The sequence below is a fragment of the Martes martes genome (genome assembly GCF_963455335.1).
Source record: "Martes martes genome assembly, chromosome: 14".
Lineage (NCBI taxonomy): Eukaryota > Metazoa > Chordata > Mammalia > Carnivora > Mustelidae > Martes > Martes martes.
Window position 1 is genome coordinate 22,180,932 of NC_137902.1, and position 22,814 is coordinate 22,203,745.

General features: G+C 40.4%; 1 protein-coding gene across 5 annotated transcripts in view; it reads left to right on the plus strand.

Moving 5' to 3' along the window:
- SORCS1 (sortilin related VPS10 domain containing receptor 1) overlaps nt 1–22,814 on the plus strand; it is a gene marked incomplete at both ends in the record, with an annotated part of 503,495 nt that overhangs the window by 291,230 nt on the left and 189,451 nt on the right. The window lies entirely within an intron of this gene.

Sequence of the window (22,814 nt, forward strand, 5' to 3'; positions counted from 1 at the left end):
GGGAAGAAACTTGGGGGAGGGTGTGATTAATCCCTACAGGCAGGGTTTTGAAGAACTGGGGAAGAGAGAAAGTTTTGAGCTCCTGGATGTTGGCAAATGGGAAGATTTAAAGAACGCTCTGAGATTGTCAACTAATGAGGGAATCATCGCAGACGACAAAGGGGGCCGTGGTGATGGGGCACACCATACATGTTCTCTGCATCCCTTAGCTCCAGAAACAGCTTTGCCCCCAAATGAGTTGGAGCCCAGCAGCTGGTATTTTATTTGCAGAGGAGCCCAAGAAGACTGCTTTACAAAGTGCCTGGTGGAATGCAATTACTTGGAATGGAATCTGGCCAGGGCAATTGCTGTTAATATCACTTGCCCTTGCAGAACGTTTCCAGGGAGCCTTCCTAGCTCTGAGCGGTCAGGACCTCTGTTTTACGTCTCATTGAAGAGCCTGCAAAACCACGCAGCCAGAAATCAGCAGCCAAGAGAGATCGCTCTCGCTGTGCTTCCATACCTCTGCAAACCCAGCATCTGAGCTCACAGGTGAGGAGCAGGCTGTCAGAGGCATCCCTGTGCTAAGTCAGTGAAACAGTTCATCACCTAAGTGTCTCCAGTGCCATTTCACCAGGAGTTCACATTTCCAAGAGTGGCACTTTCTCATTCACTGTTGCTTTTTGGTCTCTATCCTGACCACAAACATTGGGAAGAGAAAAGTTGGAATGCCTCCCACCCTCGCCTCCTCCTCTTTCTTCTTTCTCCAAAGCGGACCCTCAAGATCGCAGAGTGTCTTTTGAGAGCGTCAGTGACCTACATTACAACAGAAGTGAAGCAGCTACAGGAGTGATCGAAAGAGAAAGATGCGAAAGAAAGGGAAACCAAGTTGGGGTCCCTTAAGTTAATCTCATTGTGCTGGCTTTCCAAGGGAAGAAGGATGGTAAACATATGTGCTTTTCTCCCATGGCTTTATTGATATTCTGTTCAGGACTATGAAAATTAAAATACAGTGTCTCAGCTCCACTTACAGCATGATGGTAAGTGAGTGGGACAGGATGTTGAAAAGAGCCGAGCAATTATGCCTTTGTCGTGGGTGATGGGGAAGGTGGAGTTGTCTTCTTTGTTTAAAGGGTTTATTCCATCAGATGGGCTCTAGTCCCACAGGACTTTGCTTGCTTTAAATTTGTTGGTCTGAATACCCAAGTGTAGAGGTTGCTACATGAAACACACTTTTTTCTATTTCCTTTAGATTACTATGATATGTGATATATATATAATATATATGTATGTGTGTATATGTATATAAAATATTATATATATTATTAATACACACGGGGGGGGAGCTAATAAATGCTATACCCATATGCCACGTGAGCATATAAATCAGTTTCTGATGGCATTAATTCACTATCAGAAACTCCGAACCGACATGCCAGTCAATAGGCTGAGTGGTCTTGGGCAACTTGTCTTATCTTCCTGGCATGTGGGAATAAAACAACATCATAAGATTTTTTTTTTAAATGAGTTAAATGGATAGTAACCTTAAGATCTCATATAAATGCCATGGGGTCCTTTCTACTTAACATATTCTAGTTCCTTTGATGTCTACTATGATCTGCTCTCTTTACCTGACCTTTACTTTGTAAGACTAAGTAGTAATTTGTAGCTTCTGGCCTCTGCTTGGGGTTCCTGAACGTAATAGATTCCAAGCCTTACCTCTTCCAGGAGTTAAGTTAATCCTTTAAAATCTCCACAGTTAGTTCCTTATCATCCTTATCAGGCTTTCTGATACTTGTTAGATAATATCCTTTAATCTAACCAATTGATTTGTTATCTCTAAACACCATTGTAGTCTAATTTGCAGCAATGATAGCCATTAGCAAGTGATTAGAGTGAATAAACCTAAATGCTATATATTGAGATAAAATACCTTTTCAAGTCCTTTGGAAGGCCTGGGGAGTGATAAATCTGTAGAGCACAGGAAGGCTGAAAAGGTTATGAAAATTGGATCTTGAGGCTGATACAAATGGTTTTTAAATTCAATTTCTTATATTTATAGTTTGCACATCATCTTAGGGCCTCAGTGAAAGGTCATTCTGAAAATACTGAACAACTGCAGCTAGTTTGCATAAGTAAATATAAATGAATTCTTTTCTCAGTGCATTCATATTCCATAGAACGGGTTATGTGTCTTCAGAACAGTGATGTTCTTTCCCAGAACACCTCCTTGAATTCTGAGTCCACCCCTGTGCGGGGGTCCGCTGTAATGTAGTGTATTTGTGAAGACATCCGCGTCTTTCAGCGTTGTTTGTGAACGCACCATGCCGGGGGTTTTCGGTGCTTTAGTGAAGAGGATTTTCTGGGTAACTCTAGCTTATCTTTTAGAAGACAGTAGTGCCTTGGCCACCTAGGTGGCTCAGCTGGGTCAGGAACTGTCTAGATTTCAGCTCCAGTCAGGATCTCAGAGGGAATGAGTCCCAGGTGGGGCTGGATGATTGAGATTCTCCCTCTGCGCTCCCCTGCCTCACACTTACACACACTCGCTCCCTAAATCTCTAGATCAAAGACGGTCTTGCCTTTCTTTTATCTTAAAAATATCTCAAAATTATATTCTCACCTTCCTTATTAAAGAAAATACTCTAGATTTATTCTTCGTTATATGAATTTTAAATCTTTTTTTTTTCTTTTACAGTGGTTGTGGTATATAAACTTCCTTTATTGACTGAATTTTTTTCTTTATGTTTTTGTTGTGGTTAACCTTGCCTCTGTTTAACATATGGAAAATTTTGTCCTTGGATAAATAATTTCCTGTAGCTACACTGTTAAGGTTTTCATTTTGCTGTTTTTTAATAAGGAATTTTCAAATCTGAAATGGGAAAGAAATGAAAATTTTATAAAGGCTTAAATTGAAACATTTATATTTTGATTAGCTTCATATGAAAGTGAGAGATTTCTGTGGCCTTCTTAACTAGTACAGGTGAGTGGGAAAAGAATATGTAAAAAAATACATATATATGTGTGTATACATACACACACACACATATATATACATGTTTGTAAAATGGAGTATCACTCAGCCATCAAAAACAATGAAATATTGCCATTTGGAACAATGTGGATGTAGGTAGAGTGCCTTATGTTAAGTGAAATAAGTCAGTCAGAGAAAGACATATACCCTATGATTTCACTCATATGTGGAATTTAAGGAACAAAACAGATGAACATGAGGGGAAAAAAAAGACGGGAGGCAAACCATAAGAGACTCTTAAATATAAAGAAAAAACTGAGGGTCGCTGGAGGGGAGTTGGAAAGGGGATGACCTAGATGGGTGGTGGGGATTAAAGAAAGCATTCGTGATGAGCACTGGGTATTATATGTAAATGAAGGATTACTAAATTCTACTCCTGAAACCGCTATCACGTTATATGTTAACTAACTAGAATTTAAATAAAACTTGAAATTAAAAAAAAGAAAAGAAAGAAAAAAGCTAGTGCTTTGCATACTAACTTGTAGTAGCACTCTACCAAGGCACATTCTTTCTAAATGATGTAAATGTTCACTGCCTACCTTTCCATTCCTATCCCATAACACCTTCAGATAGTGGTATTTGCTTTTCACTGACACATCATGGGTGAAATTCTAGCTTTATTCACCCAAACCCTTAGGACACACCCTTGCTAGAGTGATATCTATATTTGAAGGTTTATATAAGGCTCTTCGGAATTGAGCAACACCGTGTACTTGAAGCACAGAAGAAATGGGTATCTTCTAAGGAAAAGAAAGAAACAAGGAGCAATCTTCCTGCATGAATTCCATCCTCCCTTTGACCTTGAAATGAAAATGTGGGAGCCCTGCGGAAATGGGCCTTGCTTCTATCAGTATGGCATTCGTAGGCTGGGTAAGAGCCTTCTGTTGAAGAAGGAGCATGGCCCCAGATCATACCTCATTCCTCTACCAGTGATGCTGGGCTAGATGACTTGATGTGGTTCCCACTCTGGTGTGGGGATGTTCATAATGGACTTGAAAGGGTAATAGAAAATATTTCTTTAGAAGGGGTGCAAATTCTACCACAGGTTTTCAAATTGCTTTCAGGTCACTCAGCTGTATTTGTCAAGGTTTTATGGGCATGTCCCAAGCTTCCAGCTCTGTCACAAAGGCCAAGTTCTTTAAATGATTCAGCCACCACTTACTGAACATCCACATGTGAGACAATAGTCTAATGTATGGGATAAGATGGGCAGGATACATCCTCTCCATTGTTTGCATTCTAGTGAAAAAATGCGTACTCTGTAGTAAGCACTTAATTTCTGAGAATTTTGTCATATACAGACCAGGGTTCCTTAAAAATAAACCCATAGAGAGTACTTCTGGAGAGATACAGATTTAAGGTAGGCAGAGGGTCAGGCATGGCATTTCAAGTTTAGAGATGTCCAAATGAGATTAGGAAGACAAAGAATTAGGGGAGATGAGAAAGTATGTCGAGCTAAAAGTGTGTATGTCAAACACCAGTGAGAAAGAGCCCTCACAGTTTCAAAGACAGTTTGTGACAAGGATTTTGAGTTTATGGGGGAAATAGTTATTCAAGGCTGAAGAGGGAGGTAGGAGTAAGATCATAAATGGTTTTGAGGAGTTTAACTCTCATGGAGTTTAAATATCAATAAATAATAATTGATTATTATTCAATAATAAATAGTTATTCAAGGGAGGTGGGAGTAAGATCATAAATGGTTTTGACGAGTTTAAATATCATGGTGAAAAGGATGGAAATACATTGGAAATGTTAGGCGGAAAACGGACATGATCAGATGTTTATTTTGGAGAGTCAGAGAGGGCAGGAGTGAAGGGGCCACAAATTTAGGAGCCCAAGGCAGCAGCCTCTGAAAAAGAAGATGCATGTCTATTCCCCAGGCAACTAAGTCTGAGAGAAATTAGCTAATGTAACCTTCTACCTAGTGGAAACACCAGTCTACAGTGTGCACTCTGCATGAGACAGGAAGATGTACAGATAAGGACTAAAACGAGGGACAGGATCAAAGAGTCAAAGTCCAGGCATACTGAGATATAAAAACTTGAGATTCACAAACACCAGGGATAAAATTACCATTATAATCGTGAAGTCCTGGTTTAAAAGGCCAAGAGGCGGGTGGACACTGCTCCCTGAAGAATTTCAAGAATTCCTACATTCATACACCATCCTTCAGAGATTCTAAGATGCTTTTCCCACTGATAAAACTTTTTAAACACCTAAGGTTTACTCAGAGACTTCTTGGAAAGGATTTTGCCCTTGCGATTTAAACATGAAGTCCTCTGAGAATAGTGTTTCCTGACCTTAGATTTCCATGGGATTTCAGGGCTATCTGTGGATGTTTGGCTTTCCTAAAACGGAATTCTTTTCAGGTTTTTGGGTATGTCTGTAGCCAACATACCTTCCTCCATCTCTTGTCTCAGATGGCATCCAAGAAACATGCAGGCTGTATCCATGACATCACCGATCTAGAAGTTTCTCCTCCTCCAGCATTGCTTCCAGATGTCCAGATTCCAAAACACCATCTATCTTCTTCTGAAAGACAACATTTCATGATACATTTTCCCCAAGAGCATGGGATTAATTATTTCCATACACACAGTTGTTAATTATGTTTCCAAACTACTGCTGATACGGCATCTAGCAGAATTAGTCTCTGGGCACAGTGTCCTCTTTTTTTTTTGAAATAAGAGATTTACTTTGATGCAGTAATTATGACAAGCACTTTCTCGCTCTTTCTCTCCCACCAGTTTGTTTGACTTATCTGTGCCTTGCCCAACAGATTTCCTCTTTTTCATGAAATACCAGGTTTCTAAATACTCTCCTTTTATGACAGTCTCCACACATTGGCCCCATATCCTCCTCAAATTTAAGCTGTAAGATAGGCTGTTTGTTAAATGGTTGCTTGTCAGTTTCACTCACACGAATCATCTATAGAGTAGATGTTTGGAGATTTTGATATGAAAAATGTCCTTGTAGAAATCAGCTGTAATAGGAAACCTTCTCTAGCCATTCTCTGCTGCAAGCCTAGATTGGGAGCCCGGGAGAAGATGCCCGATAATTTGTCTCATCGCATCCCTTGGCTGTTACGATCCTATAGATACTGCATTCAGAACTTCTTTTATCAGTTGTTCATAACTTTCACAGAATGTTCTACTCTCCCGACCTTATTCACATCAATCAATAAACAATATACTAACTGGAGATAAGCCAAGATGTGTCTTTGAGATAAAAAGGCCTAAAGACCTGAGAGATGTTGGAGAGGAGATACTGAGTGTTACCAGTAGCCAGAACAGTTTGGATTCTGACGAACAACCTTCAGCCATGCTATCAAGAACAGAATCTAACCACTCAAACACACCAAGTCGTAGGAGAGTGCAGACCACTGCCAGGCTTGAAGGTTGTATGTGCTTCGGGGTGCGCATGTGTGGGTAAATGAGTATGTAGCCTACTGTAATACATACATGAGTAAGTTCAGGGTCTCAACCTTGCATATTTCCCCACTGTTCAATGTTTTCTACGTAAGTATGTGCTCTTTGTATCATGTAAAATATACTTCCTTGTGAAGGCATTGACAGGAATGATTATGTCATTAAATCTGTTTCATCAAGAAGGCTATCCTTCAGGGCACCTGGGTGGCTCAGTGGGTTAAGCCTCTGCCTTTGGCTCAGGTCATGATCTCAGGGTCCTGGGATCGAGCCCTGCATCGGGCTCTCTGCTCAGCAGGGAGCCTGCTTCCCCCTCTCTCTCTGCCTCTCTGCCTACTTGTGATCTCTCTCTGTCAAATAAATAAATAAGGGGGGGAGGAGTCAAGATGGCGGAGAAGTAGCAGGCTGAGACGACATCGGGTAGCAGGAGATCAGCTAGATAGCTTATCTAACCATTGTGAACACCTACAAATCCAACGGGAAATCAAAGAGAAGAAGAGCAACAATCCCAGAAACAGAAAATCGATCACTTTCTGAAAGGTAGGACCTGCGGAGAAGTGAATCCAAAGCGACGGGAAGATAGACCCCTGGGGGAGGGGCCGGCACCCGGCAAGCGGCGGAGCGACGGAGCACAAAATCGGGACTTTTAAAAGTCGGCTCCACTGGGAGACATCGCTCCAGAGGCTAAACTGGGGGGAAACCCAGGCGGGGTCAGCATAACCCCAGGACCCGCAGGGTCACAGAAGGACTGGGGGTGTCTGAGTGCCACAGAGCTCGCAGGTATTGGAGCGGGGAAGCCGGCTACAGCGACAAAGCCGAGGAGTGAGCTCTAAGCCCAGGGTTACCTTGTGCCGGTCGCAGGCTGGGTGGGCTCGGAGCGCGGCCGGAGGCCGCGGAGACAAAAGCGACCCGGCGCTTTTCTCCAGCTCCAACAATTCACTGCTTTCCTCGAGGCGCGACCGCAAGCCAGGGAGGCGGGACTGTTGGGCGCTTTGCTCTGAGAGCGCACTGAGGAGCGGAACCCCAAGCTCTCGGCTCCTCCGGGCCGAGAGATTGGGAGGCCGCCATCTTCATTCCCGTCCTCCGGAACTCTACGGAAAGCGCTCAGGGAACAAAAGCTCCCGAAAGCAAACCCGAGCGGATTCCTTAGCCCGGCCCCTGGCAAGGGCGGTGCAATTCCGCCTGCGGCAAGGACACTTGAAAATCACTACAACAGGCCCCTCCCCCAGAAGATCAACAAGAAACCGATCCAAAACCAACTTCAGTCACCAAGAACAGCGGAATTCCACAGCAGGAGAAAGCAAATCCTACCTGGACAAAATGACAAGGCGGAAAAACTCACCTCAAAAAAAAGAACAAGAGGCCGTACCGAAGGCTGGAGACCTAATCAATACAGACATAGGTAGCATGACAGATCTAGAGTTCAGAATGACAATTCTCAAGGTTCTAGCCGGGCTCGAAAAAGGCATAGAAGATATTAGAGAAACCCTCTCCGGAGAGATAAAAGCCCTTTCTGGAGAAATAAAAGAACTAAAATCTAACCAAGTTGAAATCAAAAAAGCTATTCATGAGGTGCAATCAAAAATGGAAGCTCTCACTGCCAGGATAAATGAGGCAGAAGAAAGAATTAGTGACATAGAAGACCAAATGACAGAGAATAAAGAAGCTGAGCAAAAGAGAGACAAACAACTACTGGAACACGAGGAGAGGATTCGAGAGATAAGTGACACCATAAGACGACACAACATTAGAATAATTGGGATTCCAGAAGAAGAAGAAAGAGAGAGGGGAGCAGAAGGTATATTGGAGACAATTATTGGAGAGAATTTCCCTAATATGGCAAAGGGAACAAACATCAAAATCCAGGAGATGCTAAGAACGCCCCTCAAAATCAATAAAAATAGGTCCACACCTCGTCACCTGATAGTAAAATTTACAAGTCTTAGCGACAAAGAGAAAATCCTGAAAGCAGCCCGGGAAAAGAAGTCTGTAACATACAAGGGTAAAAACATTAGATTGGCAGCGGACCTATCCACAGAGACCTGGCAGGCCAGAAAGAACTGGCATGACATATTCAGAGCACTAAACGAGAAAAACATGCAGCCAAGAATACTATATCCGGCTAGGCTATCATTGAAAATAGAAGGAGAGATAAAGAGCTTCCAGGACAAACAAAAGCTGAAAGAATTTGCAAACACCAAACCAGCTCTACAGGAAATATTGAAAGGGGTCCTCTAAGCAAAGAGAGACCCTAAAAGTAGTAGATCAGAAAGAAGCAGAAACAATATACAGTAACAATCACCTTACAGGCAATACAATGGCACTAAATTCATATCTCTCAATAGTTACCCTGAATGTTAATGGGCTAAATGCCCCAATCAAAAGACACAGGGTATCAGAATGGATAAAAAAACAAAACCCATCAATATGCTGCCTACAAGAAACTCATTTTAGATCCGAAGACACCTCCAGATTTAAAGTGAGGGGGTGGAAAACAATCTACCATGCCAATGGACATCAGAAGAAAGCTGGGGTGGCAATCCTTATATCAGATCAATTAGATTTTAAGCCAAAGACTATAATAAGAGATGAGGAAGGACACTATATCATACTCAAAGGGTCTGTCCAACAAGAAGATCTAACAATCTTAAATATCTATGCCCCTAACATGGGAGCAGCCAACTATATAAACCAATTAATAACAAAATCAAAGAAATACATCGACAGTAATACAATAATAGCAGGGGACTTTAACACTCCCCTCACTGAAATGGACAGATCATCTAAGCAAAAGATCAACAAGGAAATAAAGGCCTTAAATGACACACTGGACCAGATGGACATCACAGATATATTCAGAACATTCCATCCCAAAGCAACAGAATATACATTCTTCTCTAGTGCACATGGAACATTCTCCAGAATAGACCACATCCTGGGTCATAAATCAGGTCTCAATCGGTACCAAAAGATCGAGATCATTCCCTGCATATTTTCAGACCACAATGCTCTGAAGCTCAAACTCAATCACAAGAGGAAATTTGGAAAGAACGCAAATACATGGAGACTAAACAGCATCCTTCTAAAAAATGAATGGGTCAACCAGGAAATTAAAGAAGAATTGAAAAAATTCATGGAAACAAATGATAATGAAAACACAACAGTTCAAAATCTGTGGGATACAACAAAGGCAGTCCTGAGAGGAAAATATATAGCAGTGCAAGCCTTTCTCAAGAAACAAGAAAGGTCTCAAATACACAACCTAACCCTACACCTAAAGGAGCTGGAGAGAGAACAACAAAGAAAGCCTAAACCCAGCAGGAGAAGAGAAATCATAAAGATCAGAGCAGAAATCAATGAAATAGAAACTAAAAAAACAATAGAACAAATCAACAAAACTAGGAGCTGGTTCTTTGAAAGAATTAATAAGATTGATAAGCCCCTGGCCAGACTTATCAAAAAGAAAAGAGAAAGGACGCAAATAAATAAAATCATGAATGAAAGAGGAGAGATCACAACCAACACCAAAGAAATACAAACAATTATAAGAACATACTACGAGCAACTCTATGGCAACAAATTTGACAACCTGGAAGAAATGGATACATTTCTAGAGATGTATAAACTACCACAACTGAACCAGGAAGAAATAGATAACCTGAACAGACCCATAACCAGTAAGGAGATTGAAACAGTCATCAAAAATCTCCAAACAAACAAAAGTCCAGGACCAGACGGCTTCCCAGGGGAATTCTACCAAACATTTAAAGAAGAATTAATTCCTATTCTCCTGAAACTGTTCCAAAAAATAGAAATGGAAGGAAAACTTCCAAACTCATTCTATGAGGCCAGCATCACCTTGATCCCAAAACCAGACAAGGATCCCACCAAAAAAGAGAATTACAGACCCATATCCTTGATGAACACAGATGCGAAAATTCTCACCAAAATACTGGCCAATAGGATCCAACAGTACATTAAAAGGATTATTCACCACGACCAAGTGGGATTTATTCCAGGGCTGCAAGGTTGGTTCAACATCCGCAAATCCATCAATGTGATACAATACATTAATAAAAGAAAGAGTAAGAACCATATGATACTCTCAATAGATGCTGAAAAAGCATTTGACAAAGTGCAGCATCCCTTCCTGATTAAAACTCTTCAAAGTGTAGGGATAGAAGGCACATACCTCAATATTATCAAAGCCATCTATGAAAAACCCACCGCAAATATCATTCTCAATGGAGAAAAACTGAAAGCTTTTCCGCTAAGGTCAGGAACACGGCAGGGATGTCCGTTATCACCACTGCTGTTCAATATAGTACTAGAAGTCCTAGCCTCAGCAATCAGACAACAAAAAGAAATTAAAGGCATCCAAATCGGCAAAGAAGAAGTCAAACTATCACTCTTTGCAGATGATATGATACTATATGTGGAAAACCCAAAAGGTTCCACTCCAAAACTGCTAGAACTTATACAGGAATTCAGTAAAGTGTCAGGATATAAAGTCAATGCACAGAAATCAGTCGCATTTCTTTACACTAACAACAAGACAGAAGAAAGAGAAATTGAGGAGTCAGTCCCATTTACAATCGTACCCAAAACCATAAGATACCTAGGAATAAATCTAACCAAAGAGGCAAAGAATCTATACTCAGAAAACTATAAAGTACTCATGAAAGAAATTGAGGAAGACACAAAGAAATGGAAAAATATTCCATGCTCATGGATTGGAAGAACAAATATTGTGAAAATGTCTATTCTACCTAAAGCAATCTACACATTTAATGCAATCCCTATCAAAATCCCATCCATTTTTTTTAAAGAAATAGAACAAATAATCCTAAAATTTATATGGAACCAGAAAAGACCTCGAATAGCCAAAGGAATATTGAAAAAAAAAGCCAAAGTCGGTGGCATCACAATTCCAGACTTCAAGCTCTATTACAAAGCTGTCATCATCAAGACAGTATGGTACTGGCACAAAAACAGACATATAGATCAATGGAACAGAATAGAGAGCCCAGAAATAGACCCTCAACTCTATGGTCAACTAATCTTCGACAAAGCAGGAAAGAATATCCAATGGAAAAAAGACAGCCTCTTCAACAAATGGTGCTGGGAAAATTGGACAGCCACATGCAGAAAAATGAAATTGGACTATTTCCTTACACCACACACGAAAATAGACTCAAAGTGGATGAAGGACCTCAATGTGCGAAAGGAATCTATCAAAATCCTTGAGGACAATGCAGGCAGCAACCTCTTTGATCTCAACCGCAGCAACTTCTTCCTAGGAACATCGCCAAAGGCAACAGAAGCAAGGGCAAAAATGAACTATTGGGATTTCATCAAGATTAAAAGCTTTTGCACAGCAAAGGAAACAGTAAACAAAACCAAAAGACAACTGACAGAATGGGAGAAGATATTTGCAAACGACATATCAGATAAAGGGCTCGTATCCAAAATCTATAAAGAGCTTATCAAACTCAATACCCAAAGAACAAATAATCCAGTCAAGAAATGGGCAGAGGACGTGAACAGACATTTCTGCAAGGAAGACATCCAGATGGCCAACAGACACATGAAAAAATGCTCCACATCACTCAGCATCAGGGAAATACAAATCAAAACCACAATGAGATACCACCTCACACCAGTCAGAATGGCTAAAATTAACAAGTCAAGAAATGACAGATGCTGGCGAGGATGCGGAGAGAGGGGAACCCTCCTACACTGTTGGTGGGAATGCAAGCTGGTGCAACCACTCTGGAAAACAGTGTGGAGGTTCCTCAAAAAACTGAAAATAGAGCTACCCTACGACCCAGCAATTGCACTACTGGGTATATATCCTAAAGATACAAACGTGGTGCTCCGAAGGGGCACGTGCACCCGAATGTTTATAGCAGCAATGTCCACAATAGCCAAACTGTGGAAAGCGCCTAGATGTCCATCAACAGATGAATGGATAAAGAAGATGTGGTATATATACACAATGGAATACTATGCAGCCATCAAAAGACATGAAATCTTGCCATTTGCGACGACGTGGATGGAACTAGAGGGTATCATGCTTAGCGAAATAAGTCAATCGGAGAAATATAACTATCATATGATCTCTTTGATATGAGGAAGGGGAGATGCAAGGTGGGGGGGTTTGGGGGGAGGTAGGAAAAGAAAAAATGAAAAGATGGGATTGGGAGGGAGACAAACCATAAAAGACTCAATCTCAAGAAACAGACTGAGGGTTGCGGGGGGGAAGGGGGACGGGAGAGGGGGGTGGGGAAATGGACATTGGGGAGGGTATGGGCTATGATGAGTGCTGTGAAATGTGTAAACCAGATGATTCACAGACCTGTACCCCTGGGGATAAAAATACATTATATGTTTATTAAAATAAAAAATTAAAAAAAAAAAAAAAAAAGAATATAAGTCTTAAAATTCTCATAACTAATAATAATAAAAAAAAAAAAATAAATAAATAAATAAATAAATAAAATCTTTAAAAAAAAAAAAGAAGGCTATCCTTCATTCTCAAGCCATGTTTTGTATCTTTTGGCACGTTGGTTAAGTGTCTCCTTTTAAGTCTTGCCAGCTAGGTGATTTTGTTTTAGCGAACAAAGGTCTGGGCCCAGGATCTCTGCTCTAGGTTGGTTTCAACTTCTTTTGCAGACAGTGAGGCCCATGGGCATGATCAGGTGAAAAGAGAAGTGGGCCAAGCCTCCTTATCAGAAGGGACAAGATTATCCTGAATAAAGGGAGGCTCTTTTCTTCCTGTGGCATCTGCATTTTTTTTTAAGTGTGTAAAGTGAAGTTTTGCTGAGCATCTGTACACTTTTCTTTACCTTCTCTCCAGGCAAATCCTCCCTGAGGCCAAGCTTACCTTACCTGCCTCATGATACTTTATGTGACTAGCCGATCTTTAAAAATATCTTCCAACACTTCGCTTCTGCAGTATCTATACCCCATTTGAGGTTTTGTCTTTAATCTTGGGTTGTTAGGGGCGCCTGGGTGGCTCAGTGGGTTAAAGCCTCTGCCTTCGGCTCAGGTCATGATCCCAGGATCCTGGGATCGAGCCCCGCATCAGGCTCTCTGCTCAGCAGGGGCCTGCTTCCTCCTCTCTCTCTACCTGCTTCTCTGCCTACTTGTGATCTCTGTCTGTCAAATAAATAAATTTAAAAAAAAAAAAAAAAAAAAAAAAAAAAAAGATAAAAAAAATCTTGGGTTGTTACTTTCTATTTTAGAAAATACCATATATACTCAGTAAAGGAACTGAAGGTAGAAGGTGTTATGAGGTAGTGACTTAGACACATCTATCCCTCATGTGCCTGAGTTATCTCTGAGTGTGTTCAGTAAATGCTTATAAATTCACTGTGAGACTGTATAGCACAATGGCTGGAAACCTTACTCTGGAGCTAGATGCTTACATTAAATCTGGGCTTGGCCACTTACAATGTGTGATTGGGGCTGGTCACTTAACTTCTCTGTGCTTCGATGTATTAATCTGTAAAATGATTATACTAAGAGGAGCTGCCTCAGAATTGTGGCTTACGTGCCTTAGTAAAGGCATGTAGAAAAGCCATTAGAACAAACCCTAGCACATACAAAGGGCTATTGATATTTACTTATTAATATGGTGATTTGTGAATGAGTAAAAAATCAAAATTACGGTCTACTTATGGTTAATACATAACATACGGAGATTTAGTTTAATGCCCTAGACAATTCTATTTAGAGATTTTCTTACCCCCCCCCCTTTTTCTCTATTTTCTTTCCTTCCTCATTTTCCTCTTTTCCCATTCTTCCTTTGTCCCAGCTACTATCTTTAAAATTAGGAACAATGGCACATATATTAGGCAGTATAAGAATGTGTGAATATTAAGTGCCCATTTAAACACTTAATGAGTTAAGTAATGAGTAAATTATCCTAAAATACGAAATAAAGTTCTGTTTCTGTCCATTCTGTCACCATATGTTAACAACGTATTGCGCAGAAGGCACTAGAGGAAGATGAAAGATTCCGAGTCTGCTCTGGATACACAGTCTGGGAAAGCAGACACACAAGTAAAGCAGCAAGAACACTGAGCTATTAGTTTGGGGATGGTGTTACATCCATTGTGCTTCTGAAGGACAGAGAAAGTCACCCAGCCCAGCCTGCTGAGGGCATAGGGGCCTCTCTTTGTTCTCAAGATTGACCTACAACGTCTATTTACTTTTTGGTCCTTCACTTTGTGGTGTCAGTGGTTCATTGGTGAACTAGAACATGCAGACACAGTAATCTCTTGTATATAATTTTGTTTATAGTCCTAGAAACATTCTAGAAAACAGAGATCCCAACCTTTAGGAAGCCTTGCATTCATAGGTTGGCTTTATTTAAGTATTATTTAGGGAACATGTTTTTATTTTCAAATTGATTCATGGAAGTGAGAAATTACTTTCTATGGTATGTGAGTCCTATCTGTGCATTTAATTGTTTGCAAATAGGACTGTTTCTTGCTTGAGAGGTTGGAGACTTAGCTTAGAACTAAAGTATGGGGACACACCACTCCCTGGAGGTAGAACACAAATGAGATACTGCATCCAGTTGTTACAGTGCATCACCATCAGAAGCTTGGTCTGTGTTAAGTTGCAACAAACTAAGGCTGGCAGGTGATTCTCATGCTCCGTACTGAGGCCTGCTTGATCCCCTTTGCCAATGCAACATTTGAGGAAATACGTGTAACGGTTTGGCCTTAGGTCATAGAGATCTTTGCCTGAATCTAGGAATTGTAGGCTCCCATGAAGGAAATGGAAACATAAAGTGACCAAAGGCAACTCTCTGTTTAAGATCCTTAAGAAATGATATCTCATATTTCAAAGAAAGGTCAAATAAACTTTTTTGTGTCCAGTAGCTTTACTTCTTGGCCAATCTGTGCCTACTGTTCCTTTAAAAAAAAAAAAAAAAAGATGTGTTTGTGTGTATGTGTGTGTGTGTGTGTTGGAGGATTGTGTGATTAGCTTTACTTTCTCTATCCTTGCACTACTCTGGGGATGTATCCTTTTCCTGGGTGTCCACACAGCTCGATGATAACCCCAGGCTGGCTGGGTATGGCTGGCTGCATGGATTCGAAGGTGGTAAAAGCAAATTGGCCATCTGTCTGGGGCTGGTGTAGACACATAACAGAGATAATACTGGATAACATTCAGATTGATGTTTTCCCCCAAGGGTGGTTGGAGGGGTTTTGTTTTGCATGTTTTTCAACAGACCTGGTTTAAAAATTCATGGATGCACCTGGTTGTTTGTTCCTATCCTCTGTTTTTCTGATATTCTGGTACAGCCAAAAACGTCCTCAGCAAGAGACTAAATTGGAAAAGGGTTGTATTCAGAGCTTAGGAGAAAATCTGTGCAGTTTTCAGGAAAATCACCTAAGCATAGTGCTGCAAACTGAAAAGATGGGGTGTTTTTCAGGTCAAGATTCCCAAGAGTTAGCAGCACCACTCAGTTCACTTTTCAATCGGTCTTAGAGCAAAACATCCTTTAGCCAAATGTTATATTTGAGAAATGGAAATTTGGGTTGGATCCTATTGCCTATGGATGCTCAGAAGTGTTTGATGCACTAGGTGCAGACAAAAACAGCCTGAACCAAATGGCACTGCTTTTCCCAGTAGGTAATCTTACTGAATCTCCTAGAGCGAAGGTGATATGTGAGGAAAGTGGTTATCAGATCAAAAAAGGTGCTATCTCTTCCATATAAGATTTATTCTTGGTCCAAAGTGAAAATTCTACTTCAGCTGTGGAGGAGCCAGATTAAATTTGGGTAGGATCCAGGGAACTCTGTTTCAGATCAATGAATCAGTAAAAGTTTCTATTCCCCACGCTTCTTTGTCTCTGTCTCTTGTGCCCTCCTTTACCCCAGGAAAAGTGAAGAAAAAGATTTAGCCTCAAGGCTGAGCTTTAATAAACAGAGTGACCTTTACATTTTAGCTCAAAGAAGTAAATATAATCTTATAGGTATCATTGGCAACTGAGCCTGGGTGGGATGGAACTTGTGGGCAGAAGGCTGCCCTAGAATTTACCTTCAGAGGGAAAACAAATTTGATAAAGGGGCTGGTGAGAAATGCTGTATGTCACGAAGATAGACATCTTCTTAAAAATTGGTGATCTTCGATTTAGAAGCCTGCTGAACTTTCCACAGTTTTAAGCTTCCATTTAGCACAAACTTCTTTCGGCTGTTTTTGGTACCGTAGGTTTACCTTGATTTCAGAAACTCTTGAACTGCCAACATGTAAATTAAGCAATTCTTTGCTTAACACAAAGAAACAGCACAGGCTTCTTTGAAATAACAGGCAATCCTTTTACATTTTACTAACTAAGGGCAAAACTTAAGACTCTAATGCCAGGGTCTAGTGCCAGAAAAAGATCAATTAAAGATGAAGAATGGTATTTTTGGAAAAGGTAATGCTGTTTATAGGTGTAGAGGATTTGATTCACTAGAATTTAATATGCCCATAGTCTCACGAGTACCTTTCACCCTAGAAAAATTACATAATGTTTGAACCAAAAGAGATACTAGAAACTATCTGTTTCAACCCAGCAGTTTAAGAGGAGGTATTTTGGCTCAGAGAGGGTAAACGACTTTCCCAGTGCCCCAGAACTAGACAATAGCAGAAATGGAACCCAGTTTCCCATCCAAGTATATGCTGCTTTTCCGCCATGATCTCTCCTGCAGCTCTCCTACCTTCACAAAATCCTGACTGGGAGCAGTGGACTTCTTTCCTAGTCCCAGAGCTGTCGCAATTTTTGTTTTAACTTCCTCATGTTGGCTAACTCGAGTACATGTAGCAAACTCACAAATGGCAAAGAGAACAGAAAAGTCCGTTATCCTAAGGACTCAGAATAGAAGCAGATAGACTCATTTCTCCAGACAAGAAGAATCCTCAAGGCCACGGCTTCTGTCCACATCTTTTGCCAGCAGCAACGTCACCTGATCTGTTCCTCGGTGTTCCCATTCTGATGATTTTGTTTCTCGCTCTCACAGATAACTTTGAAAGTAGTGAGGGTGATCTAAAGCCACAGAAGCTAGAGAGAGTTGTAAGAGGGAGCTAGCCACGGTGTTGTGTCTTTTCTGAGCCATCGGTGTGGACGGTGGACCAGTACTTCCCAAGGTGCATTCACAGAGCCTTGCTTCTTGAGAAGCTCCACAAACAAAAATGCATTCTGTCTTCTAATACATTTGGCAGATGTTACGCATGATTTCCCTTGTTTTGCTTCAGAATGTGGTCTCTAGAGACTTTAGTAAACCAAAGGAACCTTTTTGGTTTTTTTGTTTTTTCTTTATGCTAGTATTCCTCAGATTTATATAACAATTTTTTTTAAAGTATTACAACAATTTTGCTAAGAAAATGCTGTGCTCATTCCTTTGGGCTTGTTTAAATCATCATAAACAGCTACTCTGTGAAGAGGGCATTTTTAGTCCTATTTCGTAGGCATGGAAGTAAAGGATCAGGCATAAGAAGTGGTTTCCCAGGGTCACATGACTAATAAGAAGCCCAACCAGGACCCCAAGTGAAGCCCGTGTTCCTTGTACCTACAGGAGTAGGTACCTACTGCCTCCAATACCTACTGCCTCCAATAGTTAATTGTAGATGACTTAAGTGACAAGGGACTTTCTGAGCACAGGCGTTTCATTTCAAGAAAGAAAAAAAAAATGAGCATATGAGTTGGGAGGAGTGAGGAGTATCCTTGGCATCTAATGTGCTCCCTGTCCTCTCGGTCTGTCGTTTTTGTCCCGTTTTCAACAGCAACAAGGATGCAGTGCTTCTCTTTTATGTTAGCTCTGAGTTTATGGTGGTTTTTTTTTTTTTTCTTGTATTAATGACAAGTACCAACAGAAGGCGACAAAGGGGGGCGCCTGGGTGGCTCAGTGGGTTAAAGCCTCTGCCTTCAGCTCAGGTCAGGATCCCAGGATCCTGGGATCGAGCTCCGCATCTAGCTCTCTGCTCAGCGGGAAGCCTGCTTCCTCCTCTCTCTCTGCCTGCCTCTCTGCCTACTTGTGATCTCTGTCTGTCAACTAAATAAATAAAATCTTAAAAAAAAAAAAAAGGCAACAAAGGATGACGTGGACTGTGGTAAACTGGAAACTGTATGACCTCTGTCTTGGATGGCAGCTCTAAAACTCTTGTTGATGTGACCATTTGGGAATAGGGTCACTGTATGTCCACATGTTATTGGAAAACTGGCCTATCGGTGGTATTCTTTCGGCTAATGTTTTCTATATCAAACAGAACTTGAGTGCCAGTCAGAGCTGGCCTTAGACCAGGGGGTTTTAACCTCTGCATTTCACTGGGCTACTTGCCAAGAAAAGAAGTCTCTCACTGAAATGATTCTTTTTGTCCTGGTGGTTTCCTCTGTGGTAGTTCCACATTCGGTGGGCTGGAGGAATTTGCTGAACACTGAAAAGGCACATGTGCTCATTTACATTGGCAAGTGTTAAATTGGGGAAACATATGTTTATTCTCCCCTCCTGTTAGATCCTTGAAGAGTGGTTGGTTGTCAGACTTAGCTGTAATTTCCCAGGTGGTATTCTTCTAAAAAGTCCTTTTCAGAATCTCCAGAACTTATAAATTTGGCTGGAAATAACTTTAAAGTATGATTGGAATCCCAGTGGATTAGAATCCTTGTGACAATGTTTAAACGGCCAGCTTTATGGATACTTTTCATCCGGTCTTAGATTGTCTGGGTGTGTTCCCGACAAACTTTTTCCTTCGATGAGCCATTGCAACAACCTCTTACGTGAGTTCCTTAACTATATTGTCTTCTCTTTAATCCAGCCTCTTTATTGCCTCCAAGGTGAACATCCTAAATGATCTATAGTCTATTTCCTGTATTTTCCTGTATTGAACCTGAGAAGATGGCTCAGAATATATAGTTTCTCTTGCCATTTAAGTCAGAATCCCTTTCCATGGCTAGTGCAGCTCTTTGAACTTGGCTGTAGACTGCTTTCCGTAACCTCTGCCATACAGAGAAACCTGGCTATTACCTGAACATGTAGTGCCTGTTCACATCTCTCTGTCCTCGTGTGCCGACTCCTCTGCCATGAGAGCCTCCGTGCCCCTTCTGTGACTTACCCACACGGCCTTCAAAACCCCCTTTAGTGTTAAGTGTTCTGTAGCTCCTCCCTTCATTCCAGGAACAGGAACACAAGTGCTCCTCTGTGATCTCACATTACTTTGTCCATACCTATGCACCTGCACTGTTCCCACGGAATTTTGTCTGTCGTTTCTGTGTCAGAGCTGGTTGTAGAAGAATTCAGTGTCTCATTCCTCGTTTACTCCCTAGTCTTAAGCACAGTCGCTATCATTTGGTACCTGAAACTATTTAAATAAGTTAGGGAGAAAAAAAAGAAGAGGAAGAAGAAATGAGTGGTTGAATGGTAAACCTCTGGTCACCCCACAAGAAGTGACAATTTTCCCTCAAAAAAAAAATATATATTCCAAAAGTTGTATTTTTCTATTCTTGAGATGCCTGAAAAGGGATTATAAGCATTTTAATTATTGAGAATATTTTTATTGAGATAGCCTGTAAAGAAGACAAATCATACTGTTCCATTTAGTGCCTCACTTATGACTTAAATATAAATTGTATCAAAGAGGAAAAAATGTTTAATTTATATTTTCTCATATGTTTGAGACAAAATTGGTTAACCTAAGCTCATGTTCACTGCTTAGGAGGTCTACTCATTCTGTGGTCCATTGTTTAGAATGCAGCCCCGAGAACGAGGTCCTTAGGTGTGAGCCATAGAAATGCCAAAAATGCTCTAGAATTATCTTAGTGACATCATCGTACCCCTCCCTGCTTAAGTTCACTCCCTTGAGGTTTGCTTCAGTTTCCAGTCAGAATATCTTAGTTCACATTTGTAAAGTGCTATTATCATGCTTAGATGAAAACTTCATGGATGTATAAAATCTTGTTAAATAGTAGTTTACCAAATTTAAATTTCTTTGTGAGTGAACTATTTTTTAATATCATACAATTTGCAGTAAATGGGTGGCAAGAAAGGTTTGCCTGGGAATTGATAGCATAGTGAAAAATGGAGAAATAATGATTTTCTGCCTTCTTTATCCAGGGAACACAATTATAAAAATGTTGTGCAGTGTAGAGTTTCTAATCTCTTAGGAACTTGTCTTCAAACTTGAAATACTCACTTGAGGTCACCCATGTGTATGTGTGTATAATATATGCAGAATAATACGACATTTCTTTTTTCCGGAAACTTAGACAAGGACAGGAAACATGTATAAATGTGTATAAAAACACATTAGGCACTGTTATAAATAGACAATGAGGTCGGAATGGCAATTTATACAAATCAATAAGAAAAAGGCACAATCATGATTTAAAATGTAGGAAAAATATGAACTGGCAGTCTACCAAATGAGGATATTCAAATGACTAAACACAAATGACAAAAGGGAGGAAGGGAAAATTCACTATTATTAGTAATGTGTATTGATGCAAATATGCCTTTTCCCCCAGTCAGTTTAGAAAACATTATAAAAAGAGAGAAAAAAAATCTCTTGTTGGTGATAGGTACTTTCCAAGCCCTGCCAAGGAGCTATGAATTAGTACTCTTTTTTTTTTCAGAAAGCATTTGGTAATATGAATCAAAGGGGTTTACAGAATTCACGTTCTTTGATCCATAAATTGTACTTTGAGGAAATTACTTGAAGGATTAATTGATGTACGGAAATATTAATATACATTGGTTCATAAGATTGTATTAGTGAAATTTGGACATCTTCTAATAAGGGATTAATTACATAGTGGCATATTCATGCAATCAAATTCTGTGCAGCCAATAAAATGTGATAACACGGGAATATTTAATAGCCTAGAAAATGTTTGCATCATAGTTTTAAAGGGAGGAAAGCAGGTGAAAAAACAAAGTATCACACAATACTCTCTCACTGTATAAATCTCTTTTCACTCTCTCCCTCTCTCCTTTCCTCCCCATTCCTCCCCTCCATAGAAACAAAGATTGGGAAAGCAAACATCAACACATGAGTGATAATTATCTCTGCCTAGTGATGATTCAAAAAAAATTTTTTTTTTCCCTAAGCACTTTTTGGGGGCATTTTCCAAAGTTTACTGGAATGAATACATGTTAATTCTTGCTCATATTTGAAGAGAAATACTAAACTTTGAAGCAAGATGAATAATTAAAGGGCAAAATTATCATACCATTGGCACATTCATATTTAGCGAAAACTAGAAACCTGCAGAGTAGCTTAAACACCTGGACTCCTGACACTAGGGCTGCCCTTTGTCTTCATTCTTTCATTCTGAATTGAAGGAATTAGGTCCAGTACCAGGTGGTTGTCAATGGAGGAAGGACCAGGGTTGAGGGGCTCCCCCGTAGCAAGACTGAGCTGCAGCCCGACAGCTCAAGTGGGGACTTTGGAGGCAAAGACCAGGATCGGTGAGGATACTAAAGAAGAACCAGTCATTCTCATAGGCTACTCCAGGCAAGCCTGAGCTGAGAACATCCACAAACTGTGAAGTAGCCGGTCACCACTTTCACCACTTTCACGGGTGAGGCTTCACTTCATGGTCCACATATTTGAGTAAGGTTTCTAAAAATCTGTTGTTCCTTAAGATTTATCTTTTTATTTTTTGGGGGGGTGGAGCAGAGAGAGGGGAAGAATCTCAAGCAGACTCCCCACTGAATGTGGAGCCTGATGTGGGGCTCTCACCCAGGACCCTGAGACCATGACCTAAGCCAAAATCAAGAGTCCAACACTTAACTGACTGCACCACTCAGGTGCCCCAAATTGGTTCTAAGAAAGGTTTTACTTTGGACATGTGTTCCTAATTTAATAAAATCCTTCATCGGGAGAATTATTTAGATTGAAGGTGAAAGAGGTTTCCATTAAATCAGCAGGAGCCTGTCTGAAAGTAGAAAGGCTGGGGATGGGATAAGAAGAATGATCTGACCTCAGGGAACTATTTCGTGTTTAGTGGAGAGCTTAGCACACATCAGTAGTTACAGAAAATGTTACTATATCATAGTAACATGAATTAATTGAGATATATTTTCATGACCCTGGGGTTCAGAGAAAGGTCAATATTACCTAGTATATTCTGTTAGGGAAACTGTGGGTCTATTCGTGGTTTGAAGATTTTTTTTTTCTTTCATTAAATGTAATCACTATTTCTTGTTTGTTTTGTTTGTTTTTAATTTGCCCAGTTACCTACATTTGTAATACTTTTTCTGAGGGTTTCCGATAAAGAAATGACTTCAGATAAAGAATGACTTTGAATTTACTGCCAAAACCATACATTTTTGAGTGTCAGGAATAATATTTATGATAATACAGGACTGTCTCGGACAAAATCT